A 24,255-nucleotide genomic window follows, 5' to 3' on the forward strand; every position below is an offset into this window, starting at 1 on the left:
TATGATCCGAATTACAATTAATAAAATCAGATATTTCAAAAATTTCCTCAGTTTTTGGACACACAAAAGTTTTACTATTAGAATGTAAGTGTTTGCACACTGAACATTTTCCACATTTGAAGTTTCCACAGGGTTTTTTAATATTTAACCATCTTTTTTCTCCCACAGGTATAGTTTTAATATTTATGTCACTAGGGGACAGAGCATTCTTTAGATTTTTTGCTCTTCTATATATGAACCTTGGGAACTTAGAGATATGTGTTCCCAAAATTGGGTCATTTGACAGGATTGACCAGTGCTTTTTTACAATCCTCTCTATATGTGAAGTCATAGAATTATAGTTTGTAATAAAAGCAACATTACATTTTTCCTCACTTACAGTTTGTTTCTTTTGATGTTTAGTTTTTGGAACTAGCATTTGATTCCTATCTATTTTTCTCACCCTATCAAGATCATCAGTTAGTTTTTTAAGGGGATAACCTCTTTCTAGGAATCTTGAGGTTAAGTCACCCGCCTGTTTTTCAAAGTCTGTGTCCAAACTACAGTTTTTTCTCAACCTGTAAAATTGGCCCCCAGGTATGTTTTGAATCCAAGATTTTTTATGGTTACTTGAGGCCATCAGGAGGTTATTTGAATCCACATCCTTGAAATGAGTTTTGCTTATGAGGTTTCCCTCATCAGACACCCTCAAATTTAAATCTAAGAAGTTAATTTCCTTGACACTTTCCACATGGGTAAATGTCAAGTTTCTGTTGTTATTATTTATATACTTCAAAAAAAGGCTTACAGAATGTTGGTCCCCATCCCACAGACATATAATATCGTCTATAAAGCGACGCCAAATAATGATATTTCCTCTAAAGGGATTGTTATTAAGGATGCTATTATGCTCCCATTCTCCCATATATAGGTTTGCGAAACTGGGGGCAAATCTGGTGCCCATCGCAGTTCCGCAAACCTGCAGGAAAAATTCCTCCAGAAACATAAAATAATTATGTTTCAGGATGAAGTGAATGGAATCCAGAGTGAAGTTTTAGTTTAAATCATGTAATTCAGCATCGCTAGATAGAAAGAAATTAACCGATGCTAGGCCCTGTTGATGTGGTATATTAGTGTATAGGGCCTGCACATCACAAGTTAACCATCTATACGAATCCTTCCACTTTAAATTTTGTATCAAATTGAGCAATGACGTGGAGTCCCTTAGATGGGAAGGGAGTTTTTCGACATAGGGTTGCAAAAAGTGGTCAACATACTGGGACAAATTGGCTGTTAGACTATCTATTCCCGAAATTATCGGTCTGCCTGGGGGATTTATTATTGATTTGTGGGTTTTTGGGAGGTGATAAAATATCGGGATCTTGGGGGAACTTGTAAACAAAAATTCATACTCAGTCTTGGTGATGACACCAGAGTTTAATGCTTGATCCAACAGTGATCTAAGTAAATTTAAAAAATCCACTGTTGGGTCTTTTTTAAGCCTAGAGTATGAAGTGGTGTCATTCAGGAGTCGCAAAGCTTCTCCTTCATAGTCCTTTCGGTTCTGTAGAACGACACCACCTCCCTTATCCGCCTGTCTAATTATCAAATTATTATTCTCCTTCAAGAATTTTAATGCTAGACTTTCTTTTTTAGTGAGATTATGTTTTATGTCACTCGACTTCATATTACTACTCATTAGAGTGAAGTCATTATTAACCATGTTGAAAAAAGTCTCAACATGGTGACCTTTAGAGTGGGAGGGGTAAAATTTGGATTTCCCCTTAAAGTGCGTGTGTCTCAAACCTTGTGTGAGTTCTAAATTCTCACCTATAGCAACCTCAGGTGGAACAATAGACACTCCTGTTTTATTTGGAACTTCATTACCTTCCTTATCTAGTTTAATAAAGTGTCTCTTTAATGTGAGGTTTCGCATGAATTTTTGGAGGTCAGTGTATAATTGGAATGAGTTCGGTAGGCATGAGCGTGAGAAGGTCAAACCCCTGTCTAGAACCTTCTTTTGGTCAGTGGTTAAAATAACTGAGGATAAATTAAAAATTCCTCGAGAGGGAGATGTCACACATCTTTCTCGTAGCCTCTTTTCTTTAAATCTGGCCCCTCCTCTAGTTCCTCTTCTGGTAGGGTTCTTTTCTTTCTCTCCCCTACCTGAGATTTTTGTGAGGTTTCCACACATTCCCCCTTCTTCTTTGGATCCAAATGTCTTTTTCTGACTGAGTCCAAAAAAGAAGACGGGGAGTGTTGGGCTGGAGATTGGGTTTTTGCAATAGGTGTATAGGGCCTATTATCCCTATGTGTATCAAATTCTTTCTGGCCATATCTAAAATTGGGGATATAATTCCTCCCTTTGTAATTGGGATTTCTAAAATGCCCTTCATATCTAGGGGGAGGGAAATGTTCATCAAATCTGGGGGGACCTCTTCTCTCCCCATAATATTGATTCTCCCATCCTCTATTGGCAGGGTGGAAATTGGGGTTTTGATGTCTATGTGTATTGTTGACTCTATTTTGTGAATAGGAAGAATCCCTGCCTTCCCTATTTTGAGATTGAGTTTTGGAGGGTCTACCCCTCTCAGCATCTTTTGCCCAATTTCTCTGTCTGTTATTGTCATAATCAGACTTATCCCTATAAAATTTCTCGTGCTTCTTCTTCAAAATTTCCCCCTCCGCATGCTCGAGCTTCATGCGGAGGTCATGCTCTAATTCTGAGCAGTCATGTTCTATTACAAGTGGCTCAAGTAATTTAACAACATCTGTTACCTCTTTGTCAATAATTTTTAATGACTTGGTTCTTTCATAAATAATAAGTTTCATGAGGGCCATGGAACAGTCATCCAAAATTCTGTTCCACTCCTTCATGAAATGTACATCATCTTTACCGAAAGTAGGTAATTTTTTAATACGTAGGCCCCTAGGGGCCCTATCACATTCTACATATTTTTGAATTGTTCTTTGGAAACTTCAAATGTGGAAAATGTTCAGTGTGCAAACACTTACATTCTAATAGTAAAACTTTTGTGTGTCCAAAAACTGAGGAAATTTTTGAAATATCTGATTTTATTAATTGTAATTCGGATCATATTGTATACTTAATTGAATGCCCGTGTGGCTTGTTCTATGTTGGGCGCACTAAACGCCAATTAAAAACACGTATACAAGAACACATACGAAATATAAAAAATGGTCTGTTAACTCATAGCCTCTCTAAGCACTATGCCTTACATCACAATAAAGACCCCATGTCCCTGCGCTTTAAGGGTATCAAACACGTCCCTAGGAGCAGAAGGGGTGGGGATAGGGTTAAGGATTTATCCTTTCAAGAGACCTTCTGGATATATAAATTGGGCACATTATATCCGGGAGGTCTCAATGAGGATATAGATATATGGTCCCTTTACTGACTACCTCACACTGGTGATATAGTTAGGTTATGCATTTTAAATAACATCTATATTCTGAGCTGGCACATTTTAAATAAAAAAAAAAAAAAAAAAAAAAAAAAAAAAAAATTTAAAAAAACTTTATAAATAAACATTTTATTAATTCTAATTTATGGTTTTAAGGTATCTATGGATTTTTTAGCTCGTGCTTCCTTTTCAAATACTTTTGTTGGTGTTTATTTGAATCACTTTAAATGTTCCAACACATCTACAAATATTAGTGTGTACTAATTCTTTTTTTCTTCATTTTAGAGTCATCTTTTTATGAATTGTTTGTCATTATATGTTTAAATAAAGTTGATTTTAGTTTTTTTGTTAGGATGCATTCTCTGTTGCCATGGAGCTTTCTGACTCCTCCCCGTTGCGTTGCGATTGGCTCAAACCCTAATTGAGGGACTAATCAGTGACGCTGGAGGGGTATATAAAATGCCAATAGACTCATTAGTCTTTATTCCCTGATGAAGAGACCCTCTGTGGTTTCGAAACGCGTTGGATTGAGAACATTTGCGAACCCTCTATATCCCAGCACTCCCAGAGAACCGATCCGGTGTCCTGCAGACTTGCGACGAAGTCTCGCGATCTTGTGACGTCACAGACCCGGAAGTGCTCGACCAGGACGAAAAACCGTGTGTACTCCGCTGCTCCGTTATATACGAGACTTATGCAGTGACGGGCACAACGCATATAAGCGGAGGTCTTTTTCTGGACTGCTGAAGCTGCATTAGCCTTTCTTTAAGGCGAGAGGCCAAAACATCAACGTTTGGAGTGGAGACTTTCCAGGCCCTACACCGAGGTTATCGGAGTGAGAAGGAGAGAGCCACGAGACCATCACAGGCGTCCGTTGGTGTTTGGGTAACAATAACCCTGAAATGCTTGTTTAAATTTTGTTTTATGTACGCACAATACTTACCTTCTTATTTTGGTTACTAAAGATATCATTTAATGCACTATGAGCGTTGTGCGCTGTGTTTCTTGTTTTTTTGTGTGCATTTAGGGGGGACCAGAGCCATCCCTGGTGTCACAGCTGCAGACGCTTCATATATTTCATACTATACACAAGGTCACCTATTTAATTGTATCACAATTATCACGTTATTTATACATTGTTGTTGCGCACTTTTCTTTTGTTCACCTTTTTCACTTTAATGTGAGAGCAGAGGTCCTGCAACGTGGCCGAGTTGTCACTATATAGAGGTGTGGAGGGCCCACATGGTCAGCGTGCTTCAAGTGCCTGGGTGCTCCAATGCTTGGGTAATTTTCAACAGGGACCTTTCTCAAGACGCTTCAAATTATTACTTTGATTTTACTTTAAAAGATTGTAAATTGTATATTATAGTTCTCAAGGAGTTAAGTTCAATAATAGCCAAACCATTACATTTAATATTTAAGGACTCCTATTCCACAGGCTCAGTACCACAAGATTGGCGTAAAGCAGATGTGGTGCCTATATTTATTTATATTTAGAAATTACAGACCTGTAAGCCTGACTTCAATAGTAGGGAAACTACTTGAAGGTTTAATACGGGATAATATTCAGGAATACCTAATGGAAAACAAAATTATTAGTAATAGTCAGCATGGATTTATGAAGGATAGATCATGCCAAACTAACCTTATTTGTTTCTTTGAGGAGGTAAGTAGGAATTTAGACCAGGGTAATGCAGTTGATGTGGTCTACTTAGATTTTGCAAAGGCTTTTGATACGGTTTCACACAAGAGGTTGGTGTACAAAATAAAGAAAGTTGGACTCAGTAATAATATATGCACCTGGATTGAAAACTGGTTGAAGGACAGACAACAGAGGGTTGTCATAAATGGAACTTTTTCAGGTTGGGCTAAGATCGGAAGTGGAGTACCTCAGGGATCGGTACTGGGACCACTGCTTTTTAACTTGTTTATTAATGACCTTGAAGTTGGGATCGAGAGCAAAGTCTCCATCTTTGCTGATGGTACTAAATTGTGTAAGGTAGTAGAATCAGAGCAGGGTTTTATTTATCTCCAGAAGGTCTTGGAGAGACTTGAAATGTGGGCAGGTAAATGGCAGATGAGGTTTAATACAGATAAATGTAAGATTAGGGCAGAGAAGGGCCACAAAATTAATAAAGGGGATGGACAATCTAACTTATAGAAGGACAATCTAATTTATAGAAGTCTTGGAGAGACTAGAAACGTGGGCAGGTAAATGGCAGATGAGGTTTAATACAGATAAATGTAATGTTATGCATTTGGGATGCAAGAATAAACTGGCGACTTACAAATGAAATGGGGATAAATTGGGGGAATCCTTGATGGAGAAGGATTTAGGAGTGCTTGTAGACAGCAGGATTAGCAATAGTGCCCAAAGTCATGCAGTAGCTGCAAAGGCAAATAAGATCTTACCTTACATTAAACAGGCAATGGATGGAAGGGAAGTAAACATAATGATGCACCTTTACAACGCATTAGTAAGACTACACCTTTAATATGGAGTACCATTTTGGACACCACTCCTTAGAAAAGACATTATGGAACTAGTGAGAGTGCAGAGAAGGGCCACAAAATTAATAAAGGGGATGGACAATCTAACTTATGAGGAGAGGCCAGCTAAATTAGATTTATTTACATTAGAAAAGAGGCGACAAGAGGGGACATGATAACTATATTCAAATATATTGGGGGACAGTACAAGGAGCTTTCAAAAGTACTATTCATCCCAAGGTAGTACAAAGGTCTCGGGGACATCCCTTAAGGTTGGAGGAAAGGAGATTTCACCATCAACAAAGGCAAGGGTTCTTTACAGCAGCGCTGCGCAAACTGGAGGGGCGACCCCCAGGGGGGCGGGAGATTTTTCTGGGAGGGCGCAGCAGTTGCAGAGGCCCCGCGCTCTTCCCCAAGGCATTAAATAAAATGCCGGGGGATCGTGTGAAGCCCCTGCAACACTCCACTTACTGTGATTCAGCCGGCTCTAGGACGTGTGACCATGGCAACGCGGTGTCAAATGACACCGCGGGGTCATGTGACACCTCGGTTGCCACGGTAACGTGACGTCAAATGACACCGAGGGTCACGTGAGGTATGGAGGGGGGGGGCGCACCAAGGAGGAAAGCCAGCAGGGGGAGGGGTGCAGCAAAACAAGTTGGCGCGCCCCTGCTTTATAGTAAGGGCAGTTAAAATGTGGAATTCATTACCCATGGAGACAGGGGTGGCAGATACAATAGATTTGTTCAAAAAAAAGGTTGGACATCTTTTTAGAAAGAAAGGTATACAGGGATATACCAAATAAGTATATATGGGAAGAATGTTGATCTAAGGAATAATCCGATTGCAAATTCTTGGAGTCAGGAAGGAATTTATTTTTCGTCTTATGAAATATCATTGGATGATATGACACTGTTTTTTTTGTTTGCCTTCCTCTGTATCAATAAGGTAGTATAGATATAGAATAAAGTATCTGCTGTTTAAATTTAGCATAGGTTGAACTTGATGGACGTACGTCTTTTTCAACCTCATCTACTATGTAACTATGTAAGTAACTTATATGATTGAATATGAAGCAAATAACAGCTCCAGATTCCATGATTTTATAATTTGTCATTGTTTCCCACCACGTTCACATTTTCCCAATAACCCAAAATTGAAAGCTACTGTTTGCAAAATACGAAAAATGGAAAGACAAAAATAAAACACAAGAGCATTTGAGCATCTTTAGTTTAAACATCATAGAAATAATAAACTCTAATATATCTCCTTCTCTAATTACTCCATTCCACATCAACTTTGCTGCCCTGAAGACATCTTTTCAAATAGAAAGATAGAAGCACTAAAGGTCTGCTTCCCCTCCCCACCCCACATTTTACAGACCTTAACTATTGAATCAGAAATGATCTACCAGCTGATTTAACTGCTTGTAACAGTAAAAGAGTAATAAACACAGTACTACCACTTGCAACAATCAGTTAAATCATTATTAACAGTGACAGTAAAATGCGGTATTTGACCCAGTGGAGAATGACAATTGACTTACAGTACTACCAATAACAATGAAGGGTTTACTTAACTCAATATTACCACTATGTTTAAATTGCTTAATTAGACCTTTGCTACTGCTAGCAGTAAAAGAGTTAATTAAACCACCAATATAAGTGACAAGGTTAATTAGCACGCTGGTACATGCATGTATGGATTCATTCTTTTTTCTGAATAGGCCAAAAATACACAGCTACTAGGGCACAAACTATGGTACGGATGCAGTTTCAGAATTGAGGTTATTCTTTCATCTGCTGTCTTCGAAAGATGTAATCAAGTGACTTGCCTTCCAATCCCACAGCCAAAGGTATGAAGAACTTAATTGCTTAGAAAAATAAACTATGTTGAAAAACAGTCCAATTTACTCCCAACAATACTTCATATATGAAATGTTTTCTTTGTCCTGCACAAGAATCTTAGATGCAATGTACAACATATGCTCGTATAAAAATGAAGAACATTAGCCTAATCTCTAGCAGCGTAAAACTGAATTATGATGAAAAAGTTCTATTTTTTTTTTTATCAATGAGATTCCATTAAATCCTATGATGGTAAAAATCAATACGACTGACTCCAAATCAGTGAGACTCACAGACAATAAGCAAGACTCTTAGCCCCTGAGAGAGGGGCAACATGACTTCCTGACGGGGGTGGAGGGCCTAAGGTAATGGTAAGGTCAGAGGAATGGATGGGCTTTATTAGTGTGGTGTCGAGAGTAATCTTACCTCTTGACTTCCTGGACAGTTGAAAGAAGAAACTCCTGCACAAAGAAGAGTGGAGTGTGATGAAATTGATCTGGAAATATCTGTTTTATTGCATGAGTTTCTGGGCTGATATAACGAGAGGAATCTGTTGCAGAGGGAACCAGTGGAGAGTCACCAGATCAAGCTCTTCACAGGTGAGACAGGGTCAGTCTGGGGTTGGGGCTTTTTTCAGGGCGCATCGGTGTGCTGATAGATGACTAGAGGAATGGGGACAGAAAGTTTTGTTGGGTAATTTGAAGTTCCTGGAGCTGTTTCCATTGTTAGTGGCTGTGGTGCTGTGGGGTGGGGAATTGGCCTATAGTAGGTAGATTTTAGGTCTGATAATATTGCGGTGGAGGAAGAGTTCAACAGGGTTTTAGAATCCTCTCCGTGGGTAGTACGGCTTCTTCGTGAACTTGTACTTTATTGGATAATAATATACGGTTCAGGGCAAAGCATGTACCGGGAATTGAGAACAGAGTGGCAGATGCATTCTCACTTCCAGGTCACAGAATTTCGGGACCTGGTACCAGTAGCAGAGCTGGTGGAGGAGACATGCTCCTTGTTACTGTGGGTCTTGGCTCTGGAGGACTGATGCATCTGGTTCAAGGATTTCTAGCTCTTAGTATGTGACCAGCTTATGTGCCGTCCTGGGAGCAATGGTGATGCTTTTTAGCATCAGTTAAGGATATCGATCAGGTCTGTGCTTGGGGTGGTAAAGGCACAAGGGATCATCTTGTGAATTTTATTTTGACAAAACGAGATGGGGTTTGGTCAGCGGCATCGGGGGAAAGGTTAATGGATGGTTTGAATTTTTTCTTTAAGTTATCGGGTTTGAAGGATTTGACAAAGGATTTTTTGGTTCGTGGGTGGTAACGTGGTGGGAGTGGCAGGCCTTTAAGGTGGATGATAGGGTACCAGTCTCCGTTTATATTTTAGTAAAGCTGATTGGGGTTACAGAGGTTGTGTGTTCATCTGTTTATGAAGCTCAGTTGTTTTATGTTGCCTTTTTTGAGGACCATGAGGGTGAGTGAGCTGGTTAGTGCCTCGCAGAGAGGGAATGGGGTTTTGATGAGTGAGGATGTTGAAATATGTGCAGGGTGTCTGAGTTTTCAGATAAGATGGTCAAAGACAGATCAGCAAGGTAAATGGGTGTTGCTAGTGGATCTTGGTGGGAGCTGTATTTGCCCAGTGAGGTTAGTGGGTGAGTATTGGGTAGTGAGGCCAAGTTTTTTGGGCCCCTTTTTTATTTATGAGGGTGGACCACTCTGTCGCATTTTCAGTTTACTATGTTGTGGTGAAGTGGTGTGTGGGTGAGTTGGGGAAGGGACACAAAGGAAAGTTCTCATTTCAATAGAAACAGGGCAGCGTCAAAGTTCGGCATGAGTAAAGAAGCTATAAGGCACGTAGGTAGGTGGTCTTCAGCAAGATTTATAACGTGCGTGATGGCTTGCGTAAACTAGTGATTTTAATTTGAGTTTGTATAGGTTTTCCCCAGTTGAGGCCTAGATGTTTCAGAACTCCTACGTTCACTGAGCTTCAAAAGCAGAAAAGTGGCCCAATGGGAAGCAGTTGAGTTTAAGTGGGCAATCAAGTTAAATTGGTTTGGTAAGAGGGGTATGAGTTTGTCGCAGCTTATACCAAAGGTTTTGATTTGGAGGCGAGTTTTGGGTTACGTAAGGTTTTGCTGTTGCAGGTAATGATTTGATGGCAGTTCCATCACTGCATTTGATGAAAATAGTGCAGAGGGATGTGGTACAATTGTTAAGACGTTTGGGGGCCCCATGTTAGGGTGGTCTGAGATTGCACATAGAATAGTATGGAGATGGACCAAGAGTGTTGAGGTGATTGAGAGATCAAAGAGGAAGTGGAACAAGGCTATTGCTGAGTTCATAACGGATTTAGGTGGGTTGTCATTGAGGCATATGGATTTGAAGGGTGATACTTTGAGCCTTTTTAGAGGTGATGAGGTACGTCTTTTTTTCACTTAAGTTTTTATTAAGTTTTTCCAACAGTTGTGTGTGTGTGTGTGTGTGTGGGGAGGGGGGGAATACAGAAATCAAAAGAAGGGGGGGGGAATGGTACAACATTGGGGGTACACTCATAACACATTTTAATCTGGTCCGTAAATCTTTCATACGCCCATAATATATGTAGCCCCCTGTAAACAGCACAGGCTATACCTATCTTCCTCCTGCTGTGGTAAGTCCTGTTAGAGGCAGGCACCAGTAGTGATCATGGGTTTTCCCCCCCTTCAAGCCCTGCTCTGATTGATAGATGCATACCCCTTACTCTGCTGCAGGCATGAGACAGAGGGGAGGTACTGCTGACATCATGATGGGTGGGGCTAAGCCTATTTAGCAGCCCATTCCTGTAAGTGACGGGTCTTGTCTATTCTGGAGTCTACGAGGAGTGGACTCTGGAAGTCTGTCCTGGGAGTGAGAGGAGTATACCTAGCTCCGTCCTGGGAGCAGCAAGAGAGAGAACTCTGGCCTATGACAATTGGAGAGCGAGCTGAGTTCAGGTGGACCAATGCCCCTCACCCCGATGATGGGGTGATGGGGAGAATCCATCCCCCAACCAGAGGATACCCTCTGAGGTGGGCAGCGGGGTATTGAGGCCCCAGCCCAGTCCATCCTGTCGGAGTGTATGCTTGGAGGGAAGGAGAGGAGGAAAGGCCTGTACAGATTGGAGGGCCGTGTTTTGGGGACATTGCTGTTGTTGTTGTGGCTGCTTGCCACTACGCCTTCCGGGCACTGCTCGACCCAATAAAGAGAGACATTACCTTTTTACCAACGACTGCTGTGTGATTTTAGAGCATCCACCCTGGGACCAGGAGTCACTCTTCTATACAGGTCCTACCCCATACCCTGGGAAGGTATAGAGGATGGAGGCGCTGCACCACCACTGAAACCATGGAGGCTACTACCCCAGAAGCCTGGTCCTGTTATCCCCCACACCACCGCGGGAGACTCAGGTCCTCCTGTTCCACACAGGTACGCACCACTCAGTACATGTAATCCGCCCTCACACACCCTAGATATGTCATATGAGTCTACGGGGGGGGGGGTGGGGGAATAAGGGTTACATATATATTACCTTTAACTGTGCATGCAATGTCTTGTATATAATGTATACCCTGCACATTTATGTAACTGTATTTGTAACCATGTATTATTTGTCTTTACTGTACCCAGGCCATACTTGAAAACGAGAGGTAACTCTCAATGTATTACTTCCTGGTAAAATATTTTATAAATAAATAAACATTCCTGATGAGCTCGTTTCACATAGTAAAAAATACGTAATACATGACCACTGGCAAAAATGAATAGTTTTACACATAAATATACACGTCAACATCATTTCAGATCAATTCTGTTCATAACCCCCCTTGTCTTATATTTTTTGGTTGGCTGTCCCTCTAAGCAAGCTGTGGTCATAAGGCCAGTTTAAGGTTTTTAATGTTCTAGCTGGTGGCAGATTGTGTTATATGGGTAAGGGACCCTGTTGACATTGGTTTCTTATGGGGAGCTGGAGTGTACCCCCAATTGTTAGTTTAGTAAGGTGGTGTCATACTTGGCTTGGGCGGCCAGTATGGGAGTGACTTTCCAGTTTATGTGTGTGATTGGACCGAGTGTCCTTGGTGGCTTTTGGCAAATAGAGGTACGAACCGAGGATATCCCCTGGGATTTATGTGGTTAGTTGATAGGGATACTTGGTGGGGTACCTTGTTTTGGATATATTTTGAGTAAGATCATTAAAGCTGAGACCAATTTTTATTCCAAGTTGTTGTCTGTGTGTTATTTAATAGTTGGTATGTTGGGATGCCTCACCCACATGACATCAAGGTGGTGGGTAAGTCAAGTAAGAGTTCACATTACTGCCATAAAAAAGACATTATGGAACTAGAAAAAGTACAGAGAAGAGTCACCAAATTAATAAAGGGGATGGAAGGTCTGATTTATGAGAAGAGGATATCTAAATTAGATTGGTTTACGCTAGAAGAGAGGCGTCTAGGAGGGTGTGGCAGGACGGCCTGTAGCCGAGGTCAGGGAACAGTCCACACATATAGTTTCAGGATAATGAAAAACGTTCAGTGGCTTTATTTCTCCACAGCATACATAACATGCGGGTACACTGTCCCTTTAAACAAAACAAATCCTGCTGCACATTGGGAGGACTGACTAACACACCAGGCCTATCTAGCAGGCTGGCTGGCTAAACCATAACCAAACCATAAGTGTCTTTTTAAGCAGTCAGGAAAAACAAATGAACAAGTCTCTTACTTTGGTTGCAGTAGTTAGCTTGATGTATCCGTCTGGCTAGCAGCACATATAGCCATGTGCTCTGGTCTATGGCAGGCAGCTACTGCCAGTAACAACATCATCTTATACCTTGCTGCTTATCAGGTGTCAGCTTACATCCTGATTACCTAGCTTCCACCTGAGTTAACCCTTATGAGTGCTGATGAAGCACTCAGACATATGTCTCCCATGCATAACTGATAGGGGTTGACTTCACCCTGTCACATACCTCCCCTGTTTGTGTGTGGCTAGTGAAGCCCGACCCTCCACTCCTTCTCTTGACAAAAAATCAGCATTTCCATGGTCCTTTCCAGGTCTATGCTGAATATCAAAAGAGAAGGGTTGGAGGGCCATGTACCACCTGGTCAACCTTGAGTTTGTGTCCTTCATGCTGTTTAACCACTTCAAGGGCGCATGGTCAGTGACCAGGGTGAAGTGTACTCCGGTGACATAATGTCTCAAGGCCTCAATTGCCCATTTTACAGCGAGGCACTCCTTCTCAATGACGGAATACCTCACTTCCCTTGGGAACAGCTTCCGGCTGATGAACAGTATGGAGTGTTCAACACCATCAAATTGCCGGGACAGCACTGCTCTCAGTCCTACCTCTGAGGCATCCGTCTGGATGATGAAGGGCTCTTTAAAATCTGGGCTCCGAAGAGCGGGGCCCTCTGAAAGGCACTTTTTTAGCATGTCAAAGGCGTCTTGGCACTCCCAAGACCATTTAACTTGGGTCGGGGCACTCTTTTTTGTCAGATCTGTTAGGGGTGCAGAAATTTCTGAAAAATTGGGGATAAACCGCCTGTAATACCCTGCTAACCCCAAAAGGGAGCGGACCTGTGTCTTTGTCTGTGGGGTGGGGACTTCTTTTATGGCGGCCACCTTGCTAGCTAGTGGCCTTACTATCCCTCCCCCAACTGCATAGCCCAAGTATTTTGTAGTGAATTTACCCAGGGCACATTTTTTTGGATTTGCAGTGAACCTGGCTTCTCTTAAGGACGTTAGGACTGCCCTTAATCTTTTTATATGAGACTGCCAGTGTCTGCTATAGATGACAATGTCATCCAAGTAGGCCGCGGCATATGCCCTATGGGGTCGTAGTACCTTGTCAATTAATCTTTGGAATGTGGCTGGAGCCCCATGTAACCACAATGGCATAGTGACGAATTGGTATAAACCGAGAGGGGTGGTGAAGGCAGTTTTGCATTTGGATTCTTCCGCTAGAGGTATCTGCCAATATCCTTTCGTGAGATCTAGGGTGGAGATATACTCTGCTTTACCAAGCGAGTCAAGCAATTCATCCACCCTAGGCATTGGATATGCATTAAATCTGGATACAGCATTTACCTTTCGCAGATCCACGCAAAACCTCACCTTCCCATCTGGTTTAGGGACCAACACTATAGGGCTACACCATTCGCTGTGGGACTCCTCAATCACGCCCAATTCCAACATGCCTATTATCTCCCTCTCTACCAGGTCTTTTCGGCCCTCTGGCAATCTATAGGGACGGGACCGTACTTTTACGCCAGGTTCTGTCTCAATCCTATGGGACACTAAATCCGTCTGCCCTGGCAGCTCAGAAAAAACATCTGGGAACTGGTCACATAATTCTAGTAGGTCTGACCTTTGTTCCGTTCTTAACTGCCCCCCCATGGGAACCTGATGGTCATTGTACGTACTACCCTTTGGAAGCTGTGGACCCAAATCCGTCTCTCCTTCCAGAGGGTGGATGAACAGCGATCTCATCGTTTTCCAGGGTTTCAGGAGGTTTACGTGGTGATTTGTTTACCCTTCCTGGACCCTGGTTGAGAGATCTCATAGTTCACCTCCCCGGTGCGGCGGAGAACTTGGAAAGGACCCTGCCACTTCGCAAGGAGTTTACTCTCGGATGTCGGTAGTAGTAGCATCACTTGGTCCCCAGGTTGGAAGACCCTCAAGCGAGCATTTTGGTTGTACTGCCTTTCTTGACGTTCTTGAGCAGATTGTAGGTTTTCCTTAGCAAACTGACCTATCATGTCTAGGCGGTTTCTAAGGTCCATGACATACTGAAGGGTGTTCTTGGAGGGGGAGGACTCCTCCTCCCAGGATTCCTTCAGTAGGTCAAGAATACCCCGAGGTTGGCGTCCATATAGGATCTCAAACAGGGAGAAGCCTGTGGATGATTGGGGAACTTCTCGTACCGCAAACAACAGGAAAGGGAGAAGTTCATCCCAAGCTCGCTTTTCGGTGTCCTCAAACTTTCTAAGCATGGTTTTTAAAGTACGGTTAAACCTCTCTACCAATCCATCAGTCTGAGGATGGTAGACCGAGGTCCTGACGGAATTTACCTCCAATAACTTCAGGACATCCTGCATTAACTTTGCCATGAAATTTGTTCCCTGGTCAGTTAACATTACTTGGGGCAGTCCTACCCTAGAGAACAGTTCTAACAGCCTGTGAGCAACCTGTTTAGCAGTGGCTGATCTCAGAGGGAAGGCCTCAGGATATCTGGTGGCATAATCTACAACAACGAGTATGAATTTATGTCCCTTCGCAGAGGGTTCTAAAGGTCCGACCAGATCTACCCCAATTCTCTCGAATGGGACGGCTACCAAGGGCAGAGGGACCAAGGGAGCCGGCTTCTGTCCTTTTTGGCTAGTTAACTGGCATTCAGGACATGTCTCACATAGTTTCATGATGTCACCATGTATGCCTGGCCAGTAAAACCGGGACGAGATGCGGTCCGTGGTCTTATCTCTGCCCAAGTGACCACCCATGGGAGAGTATGGGCTAGGGTGAACACTGTTTTAATCAACCCTTTAGGGTCTAGCATCTGTCGAATGACCTCCCCTGTTTGTGTAACCTTATTCACACAATATAGAATGTCATTTAACAGTTCAAAATTTGGAAACACTTTTACACCTTGTTCGTCCATTATCTTGTTGTTGACCTGTACCACCTTCTCATATTGTCTAGCCAGAGCTGGGTCTTCCCTCTGCCTCTGACGGAAGTCAGGAAGATCCAGGTCTGCCAAAATTCCTGTATCTATCTGTTCCCCACCCTGGTCATCTCCAGCCATGACCTGCAGTCTTTTGGGCTGACTAATGTTACCAAGAGTCCCAGCCTTTCTTAACCAGTCCTCTTTTTCCACACGTCTCTGTTTACGTGTCTTTGGGACGTGGTGCCTACGGGGGAAAATGTCTGGGGAAAAAGGAAACAAGTCTCCGGGCTTCTCCGGCACCAGAGAAGTAGGCTCCGTAGGAGTAGGGGCCAACAATGTTTCGAAGTAGGGCCAGTCTCGGCCAAGTCGAACAGGAGCAGGTAGCCAGGGAGAAACTCCCACTGGTAGGCTAGCCTCTTGATCCTTGATACGCAGTAGAACGTTCGCGGTCGGGTATCTCTTTGTATCCCCATGGATACATACGATATTCCAAGGAGAGTCATAGGATAGTCTGTTGCTTGGAATTAGGCCCTCTAGGATCAGGGTTTTTCCAGATCCCGAGTCCAGCATGGCTTTTACTATTTTCCCCTCCAAAGATGCTGGGACTAACCATGGATTGTGGTCCCCTCGGAGAGAAGCTGTGGCAGTGGTTCTGCCATATGAACAGTCCATCTCATCATCTCCTGAGTCCGCAAACTCGGTCGTCAGCGGAAGCTGTCGACGGGGTTCGGTGTTTGGACTTCGCTGTTGGATGGGATCCTCCCTTCTGGTTGGTGGTGGTATCCTCTCCACCGGATGGGTGACGGAAGCCCAGGTTTTTGGGGAATACTGTGGGTGGCGGCCTCCCTTGAGTGATCCAATAGCCTCGGACCCGGGACGGGCGTCTCTGCAGGAGTTTGTACCAGGAACCCTCCGAGATGGGAAAGGGTCTTCCGATCGGGTTGACTGGACCTCCTGAGCTGGCGGGTTGTAGACCCCTCGATTGTCTGCTCGCCTGCCTCTGGTATCACCAGAAGCAACTGGTGTTTGCACGGACCGTTCCCAGCTATCCTGTTGGGTGTCGTCGCCAAGGAAGTTTCCATCAAGCGGACCGCTGAATCCAGGGAAAATGCAGCGTGTCTTTTTACCCAGGAGCGGGAGGAGGGGGGCAGTATCTGTATGAGCTGCTCGAGCACAAACTGTTCAAGGATCTCTTCCTTGGCATGCTTCTCCGGTTGTATCCACCTGGTACATAAGTCTACTAAGCGGTAGGCTAGGACCCGGGGTCTGTCTCTGTTTGTATATTTGACTGTCCGGAACCGCTGACGGTAGGTCTCTGGAGTGAGGCCTAGGCGATCCAGAATAGCAGCCTTTAGTTGCTGATAGTCCATGGCCTCATCTGCTGGAAGAGCTTGAGGAGTGGAGAGCTGGAAGAGCTCCTATGAGGAGTGGAGCCAGAGTCGTTACCCAGCGTTCAACTCTCCAGCCGTGGGCCCTGGCTACCCTTTCAAAAGTGAGGAGAAATGCCTCTGGGTCGTCGGTTGGCTTCATTTTAGGCAGCATCACCGGTGGGTTATTTGGAATCCCTGGTCTGCCTGGGGCTGGACCTTCGGCCAGCAGTTGGAGTAGCTTTTCCTCTTGCCGGGCCTGTTGCTCATCTTGCTGTGCTTGTCGCTCAGCTTGCTTCTCTGCTAGCTGGAGCTATTGCTCAAGGAACTGAGAAAAAATTGTCTCCATTTTTTTTCTTTCTGTGTGGCCCTTCAGAAACAGGGGCCCTCCGACTTCCCACTTCTGACACCACCTGTGGCAGGACAGCCTGTAGCCGAGGTCAGGGAACAGTCCACACATATAGTTTCAGGATAATGAAAAACGTTCAGTGGCTTTATTTCTCCACAGCATACATAACATGCGGGTACACTGTCCCTTTAAACAAAACAAATCCTGCTCCACATTGGGAGGACTGACTAACACACCAGGCCTATCTAGCAGGCTGGCTGGCTAAACCATAACCAAACCGTAAGTGTCTTTTTAAGCAGTCAGGAAAAACAAATGAACAAGTCTCTTACTTTGGTTGCAGTAGTTAGCTTGATGTATCCGTCTGGCTAGCAGCACATATAGCCATGTGCTCTGGTCTATGGCAGGCAGCTACTGCCAGTAACAACATCATCTTATACCTTACTGCTTATCAGGTGTCAGCTTACATCCTGATTACCTAGCTTCCACCTGAGTTAACCCTTATGAGTGCTGGATGAAGCACTCAGACATATGTCTCCCATGCATAACTGATAGGGGTTTACTTCACCCTGTCACAGAGTGGATATGATAACTATATACAAATATATTCGGGGACTATACTAAGAGCTTTCATGTAACTATTCATCCCAAGAGCAGTAAAAACGACACGGGATCATCCCTTAAGGTTGAAGGAAAGGAGATTTCACCAGCAACAAAGAAAAGGTTCTTTACAGTAAGGGCAGTTAAAATGTGGAATAAATAACCCATGGAGACTGTGATGCAGAATAGATATATTCCACCACCCACACACACACTGCTGTAGCCAGAGTCCCCGCAGGTCACATGGTAAGGAGGTATGCGCGGCTCTCATGAGTCAACGTGCTACAAGCGTGCGCAAAACGCTTGGTTGGCGGCCATTTTTTTTCAGACACTTTTTTTTTCCTGACACGGGGTCCCCTGACACACCGGGCCAGGGCGCCAACCCCGGCAGACCCCCCTGTTGGCAGGCCTGCCCGTGGCTGTTACTCCTTGTCTTGCGGCCACTGCTCCGAAGGTGCGCACGGCCGCCCGCTGCTCCGATGCACCATATGTAAAGATGGTGCGTCGGTGTGGCGGCTGCAGGACTCAGAGCGGCGGGCGTGGAACGGTTTATTATATAAAAATACCAATTTTCTTACCTTGCCGTAAGTTCCAATATTTTATGTACCCTTTCTAGGCACTCACATGTTTGTGTAAATTACCATATTTCTATTTTTCCTTTCCACATTTTTTTCGGATTTTTTGCGCCAAATTGTTCTTTTTTTCTTCTTTTTGTCTCCCTTCACATATTGTGTTTTCATCATTTTTGGATTAACTTTCAAATAGCGCAGACTTTACTTTTGAATTTGCTATATTTGATATGTTTATGTCTCTGTAACCAATTTTGGGGCCTATGCAGAAAGGGCCGAAAAATTGCATTCGCCAGGGTTTCAATTCGCCAGGTTTTTGGCGTGTTAACCTCGCTGTATGCTGTAAGGGCCGAATCCCTGGCGAAAGAATGCGCCACCACCATTTGATAAAATGGCTAGTAATCGGCGAGATGGCTGCCTGGCGAGAAACTGCCGAGAAGCCGTCCCCTGGCGAGATGTGTTTGCAGCAGAGAGAGATCCGCTGCTCTCTCTGCGCAAATATCGGCACATTAAAAATTATTTAAAATACATTTTTACTCCTAGTGTACATGTGCAGGGGGTCTCCGGAGCTGAACCGCATTGGTTTCAGGTCCGGGGACCCCCTGCTTCCCGAGATACAGGCCCCTTTATGAGGTGCCGGTATCCCTCTGCATTTCAAGGTCCCGATCACGTGACCGCGGAATTTAAACAAAGCAGAGGGATACCGGCACCCCATAAAGGGGCCTGTATCTCGGGAAGCATGGGGTCCCCAGACCTAAAACCAAAGCGGTTCAGTTCCGGAGACCCTCTGCACATCTACACTATCAGTAAAACACCCATATCAATAAAGACTTGTTCCTTACCTTTGCGGTTATGTGCTACGGTAAAAAAAGCAGCATGAATGTATTTTTAATAATAGTGTACTGGGAGCAGGGGGTCTCTGAGCCACAAATCAATGCGGTTCAGCTCAGGGGACCCCTTGCACCCGCACAATATTATTAAAATACAGAAATGCAGCTTCATTGCCATAGCGTATAGCCGCTAAGGCAATGAAGGGCTTAAGGCAGAATAGCATGTTTATTGGGGACAATTGCCCCCAATAAACATTGCAATAAACAACATACACCCCCTGTGTATTTGCTGTATACATAAACAGCAATAAATACATTAAATACATATAGCACTTACAAAATTACCGGTTGCCACGATGAAGGCCATCCTCATCTTCATCCTGCCCATGCCCCCTCCGCTGCTGCAAAAAAGACACAAGAATGAAAACATCCAAAGTAATGTCCCCTAACCCCTTAATCACCATAGCGGTTATTAACCGCTACAGGCATTAAGGGGTTAACCCACCCTCACCCACCACTCGGGACACCTACGTACCCTCCCCCACTAACCCCCCACCCCATGAGGCCTAACCACCATCACCCACTACCCACAAGGGAGGCCTACCCACATACCGTTGGGGAACCCCCCCCACCCCCAGTACCCACAATAAAAACAATACAGTGACCCACAATAAACATCATTATATTTATTAAATTCATTGCCCACCCCCTGTGCTCCCCCATAAATACAAGATTTATCCTTTTACAAACAGGGTTCATAACACAGCCCCACGCGAGTCCCCGGTGGGCTGGCGGGGCACCTGACAGACCTACAGGGTACCAGCAGCCCTTTTCAAACAGGTTCTGAAGCCTGCTGGTGGGTCCCGCCAAGCGCCATGGCCCCCAGGTGGTCTCCTTGGGTCACCGTGGGCCACAATTGGGTCCCCACGGTAGGCCCAAGGATGTCTGGGAGCCCCGGGTCAGACCCACAGGTATCTGCGGGGCCTCGGGTGGTTCCCATGGGGGTCTGGGGAACTCACGAGTGCTCACTACAGGTCTGCGGTGCCCCCACGGATGTGGGACCACCGCTTCATCCCCGCACCTATGGGTCGGCGGTGCCCCCACGGATGTGGGACCACCGCTTCATCCCCGCAGACTACGGGTCCGCGGTGCCCCCACAGATGTGAGGCCACGCTTCATCCCCGCATGTGTCACCCATGGAACCACCAGCCGGATACCCGTGAGATACCCGAGGAGACCATAGGTGGTCTCCATAGGTCTCACACGGAACCACGGAACAAACCCTGAATGTAAAAAAAATAAACCTGGCCTATACATTCAATACATAAACCCCCCCAACACCTACAGTACAATAATGTGCAAAATAACTATTATCCAGATAGGGATAATATATTATTTGCCCATTATTAAAAACATTAACGAGCATATTCAAATAAATAAAGTACTACTGACCTTATCAATAAGAAGTCTCAGTCGCCAGCAACATCCTTGTCTTGCCCACAAAAAACATAGCCAATACAAAGGCAATACATTGCAATTACATTCAGATATCAATTAACCCCTTAAATACCTTATCGGATAATAACCGCAAAGGTAATTAAGGGGTTAAGCCACACTGGCCCGATACCCACCATTCACCCATGAATTTGTACATTCGCTTCATCATGCAAATATATACAGTATATATATATATATATATATATATATATATATATATATATATATATATATATATATATATATACACAGAGAGAGAGAGAGAGATATATACACACACATGATGAACCAATATACAAATAAATGTAGAAGGGTTATCAAAAACATTCTGTACTCAAAATAACACTTCTCTATAAAGACACACTGCAATAAAATTAATTTCCTTTCATAATCCTAACTGATCTTACAATCAAAAACATCAAATGTCAATCAAAAACCTCAAATCACAATCAACACATTGCATTTACATTGTATATATGATGCATACAATCTAAGCACCATATACATTCTGCAAATGAATGTTAACAATAACATTGCAAGCAAAATACAGATAACTCCAAACAAGTGTACTATTTTAACCAATCCAGTAAACATAAATCAATTAGCATTCATTAATGACATCCCTAAACAATTTACATTCCATCACTAACAATTAAACAATTAACTAATTCAAGCCTGCAACTGAAAAATGTAGCCTGAGAAAAAATATAACTACCAACAAGCATACAAAATTGAAAACCAAGGCTAACCCTGACCTGAAATACAACATACAATAGCAACGATTACATCTATCTAATTTTAAAATACTTTAAACACACAATTAAGCATAGCTGCATAGTCAAATTCATTTAAAACACGTCAAATCAAGCTTCTAAAACAACATCATTTCTTACCCTGTATGTATATATCTCTCTAGACATACATACATACATACATACAGTGGCAAGAAATGATATACCACATAAAAATAAATATACATGTAAAAAAAACATTGAAAAAAATTAACAAGTTGAATTAAATAAATTTCTTTAGTTCACTTACCATTACTTGACCCCACCGACTCCCGTTGAACTGTTTACTCACGAACAAAACCACCAGGCACAGGAACCCATAAAATAAAAAACCATAAAAAAATAAACATTAAACTATAAATCCAAATCAATCCACGGGTCTTCTAATTGTAATCCTTCTTCATCTGTATACTTCTTTTTTTCTATCTTCTTCCGGGGTCTTCTTCCCGTCTTCGGCCACGCCCTGGTCTTCTTCTTCTGTAGGTGGTCCTTCCTCCTCGGCGTCTTGCTTCAAAATGAGACGACATAGGCTTTTAAAGGCCTATGACGTCACATTTTCGTTATGGTTCCCACGGTCCTGATTGGCCCGTGAAAACCATGTGTTTTTGCCGATAAAAAAAAAAAACATGACATCACTTAAAGGCAATGAAAGCACAGCCAATCAGAATGGCTTCTTGTCATTAAGATGACATCATTAAAAGAAACATGGCCGTCCACACATGGTATGGTAGCCAATCAGAGCGTGGGAACTCCATCCCTACTCTGATTGGCTCTAGTACCATGTGACAGGCTTTCAATTACGTCACATCCTTTCTCCCCCAAGCCTCTGTCACATGGTATACTAGAGCCAATCAGAGTAAGGATGGAGTTCCCACGCTCTGATTGGCTACCGTATCATGTGTGGACGGCCATGTTTCTTTTAATGATGTCATCTTAAAGGCAATTGAAGCAAAGCCATTCAGATTGGCTGTGCTTTCAATGCCTTTAAGTGACATCATGTTTTTTTTTTTTATCGGCCAAAACACATGGTTTTCACGGGCCAATCAGGACCGTGGGAACCATGACGAAAATGTGACGTCATAGGCCTTTAAAAGCCTATGTCGTCTCATTTTGAAGCAAGATGCCGAGGAGGAAGGTACTCCTACAGAAGAAGAAGACCAGGGCGTGGCCGAAGACAGGAAGAAGACCCCGGAAGAAGATAGAAAAAAGAAGAATACAGATGAAGAAGGATTACAATTAGAAGACCCGTGGATTGATTTGGATTTATAGTTTAATGTTTATTTTTTTATGTTTTTTTTTTTTATGGGTTCCTGTGCCTGGTGGTTTTGTTCGTGAGTAAGCAGTTCAACGGGAGTCGGTGGGGTCAAGTAATGGTAAGTGAACTAAAGAAATGTATTTAATTCAACTTGTTAATTTTTTTCAATGTTTTTTTTACATGTATATTTATTTTTATGTGGTATATCATTTCTTGCCACTGTATGTATGTATGTATATATGTCTAGAGAGATATATACATACAGGGTAAGAAATGATGTTGTTTTAGAAGCTTGATTTGACGTGTTTTAAATGAATTTGACTATGCAACTATGCTTAAATGTGTGTTTAAAGTATTTTAAAATTAGATAGATGTAATCGTTGCTATTGTATGTTGTATTTCAGGTCAGGGTTAGCCTTGGTTTTCAATTTTGTATGCTTGTTGGTAGTTATATTTTTTCTCAGGCTACATTTTTCAGTTGCAGGCTTGAATTAGTTAATTGTTTAATTGTTAGTGATGGAATGTAAATTGTTTAGGGATGTCATTAATGAATGCTAATTGATTTATGTTTACTGGATTGGTTAAAATAGTACACTTGTTTGGAGTTATCTGTATTTTGCTTGCAATGTTATTTTTAACATTCATTTGCAGAATGTATATGGTGCTTAGATTGTATGCATCATATATACAATGTAAATGCAATGTGTTGATTGTGATTTGAGGTTTTTGATTGGCATTTGATGTTTTTGATTGTAAGATCAGTTAGGATTATGAAAGGAAATTAATTTTATTGTAGTGTGTCTTTATGGAGAAGTGTTATTTTGAGTACAGAATGTTTTTGATAACCCTTCTACATTTATTTGTATATTGGTTCATCATGTGTGTGTATATATATATATATCTCTCTCTGTATATATATATATATATATATATATATATATATATACAGTGCTCGACAAATAATGATAACCAATCGCCCGTTGCGAGTGGATTTAGGCAGCTGGCGACCCGTGCTGCAGCTCAATGAATTCCCCTGCTCGTGCCAATTTTTTTTTTTTTTTTTAAATAAATAAATAAATAAATAATCCCCCTCCCTGATTGGGTTAAAAAAAAAGTTTAAAAAAATGGCGGCAAATCCTGTGGTCCCGGCGCGCGTGCACAGGGCAAGCAGAGTGTCCTGCCATTTGCGCTGCCTGTTCCCCCCAGCAACCCAGAATCCCCCGCATCCCTCCCCCCCCCACTCCCCACGTGGGAAGGAGGGGGAAGCCCAAACCAAGCCCCGCGCGCAACCCAGCCCCCCCCCCCCTCCGCTCCTCACGTGGGACGGAGGGGGAAGCCCAAAACAAGCGCCGCGCGCGATCCAGCCCCCCCCACACCCTCCCCCCTCCGCTCCCCACGTGGGACGGAGGGGGAAGCCCAAAACAAGCGCGCGATCCAGCCCCCCCGCACCCTCCGCTCCCCACGTGGGACGGAGGGGGAAGCCCAAAACAAGCGCGCGATCCAGCCCCCCCGCACCCTCCGCTCCCCACGTGTGACGGAGGGGGAAGTGCCAACCCAGCTTCCCCCGTGCGCGCCTCCTGCGCCA

Source organism: Ascaphus truei, chromosome 4, assembly GCF_040206685.1.
Source record: "Ascaphus truei isolate aAscTru1 chromosome 4, aAscTru1.hap1, whole genome shotgun sequence".
NCBI lineage: Eukaryota > Metazoa > Chordata > Amphibia > Anura > Ascaphidae > Ascaphus > Ascaphus truei.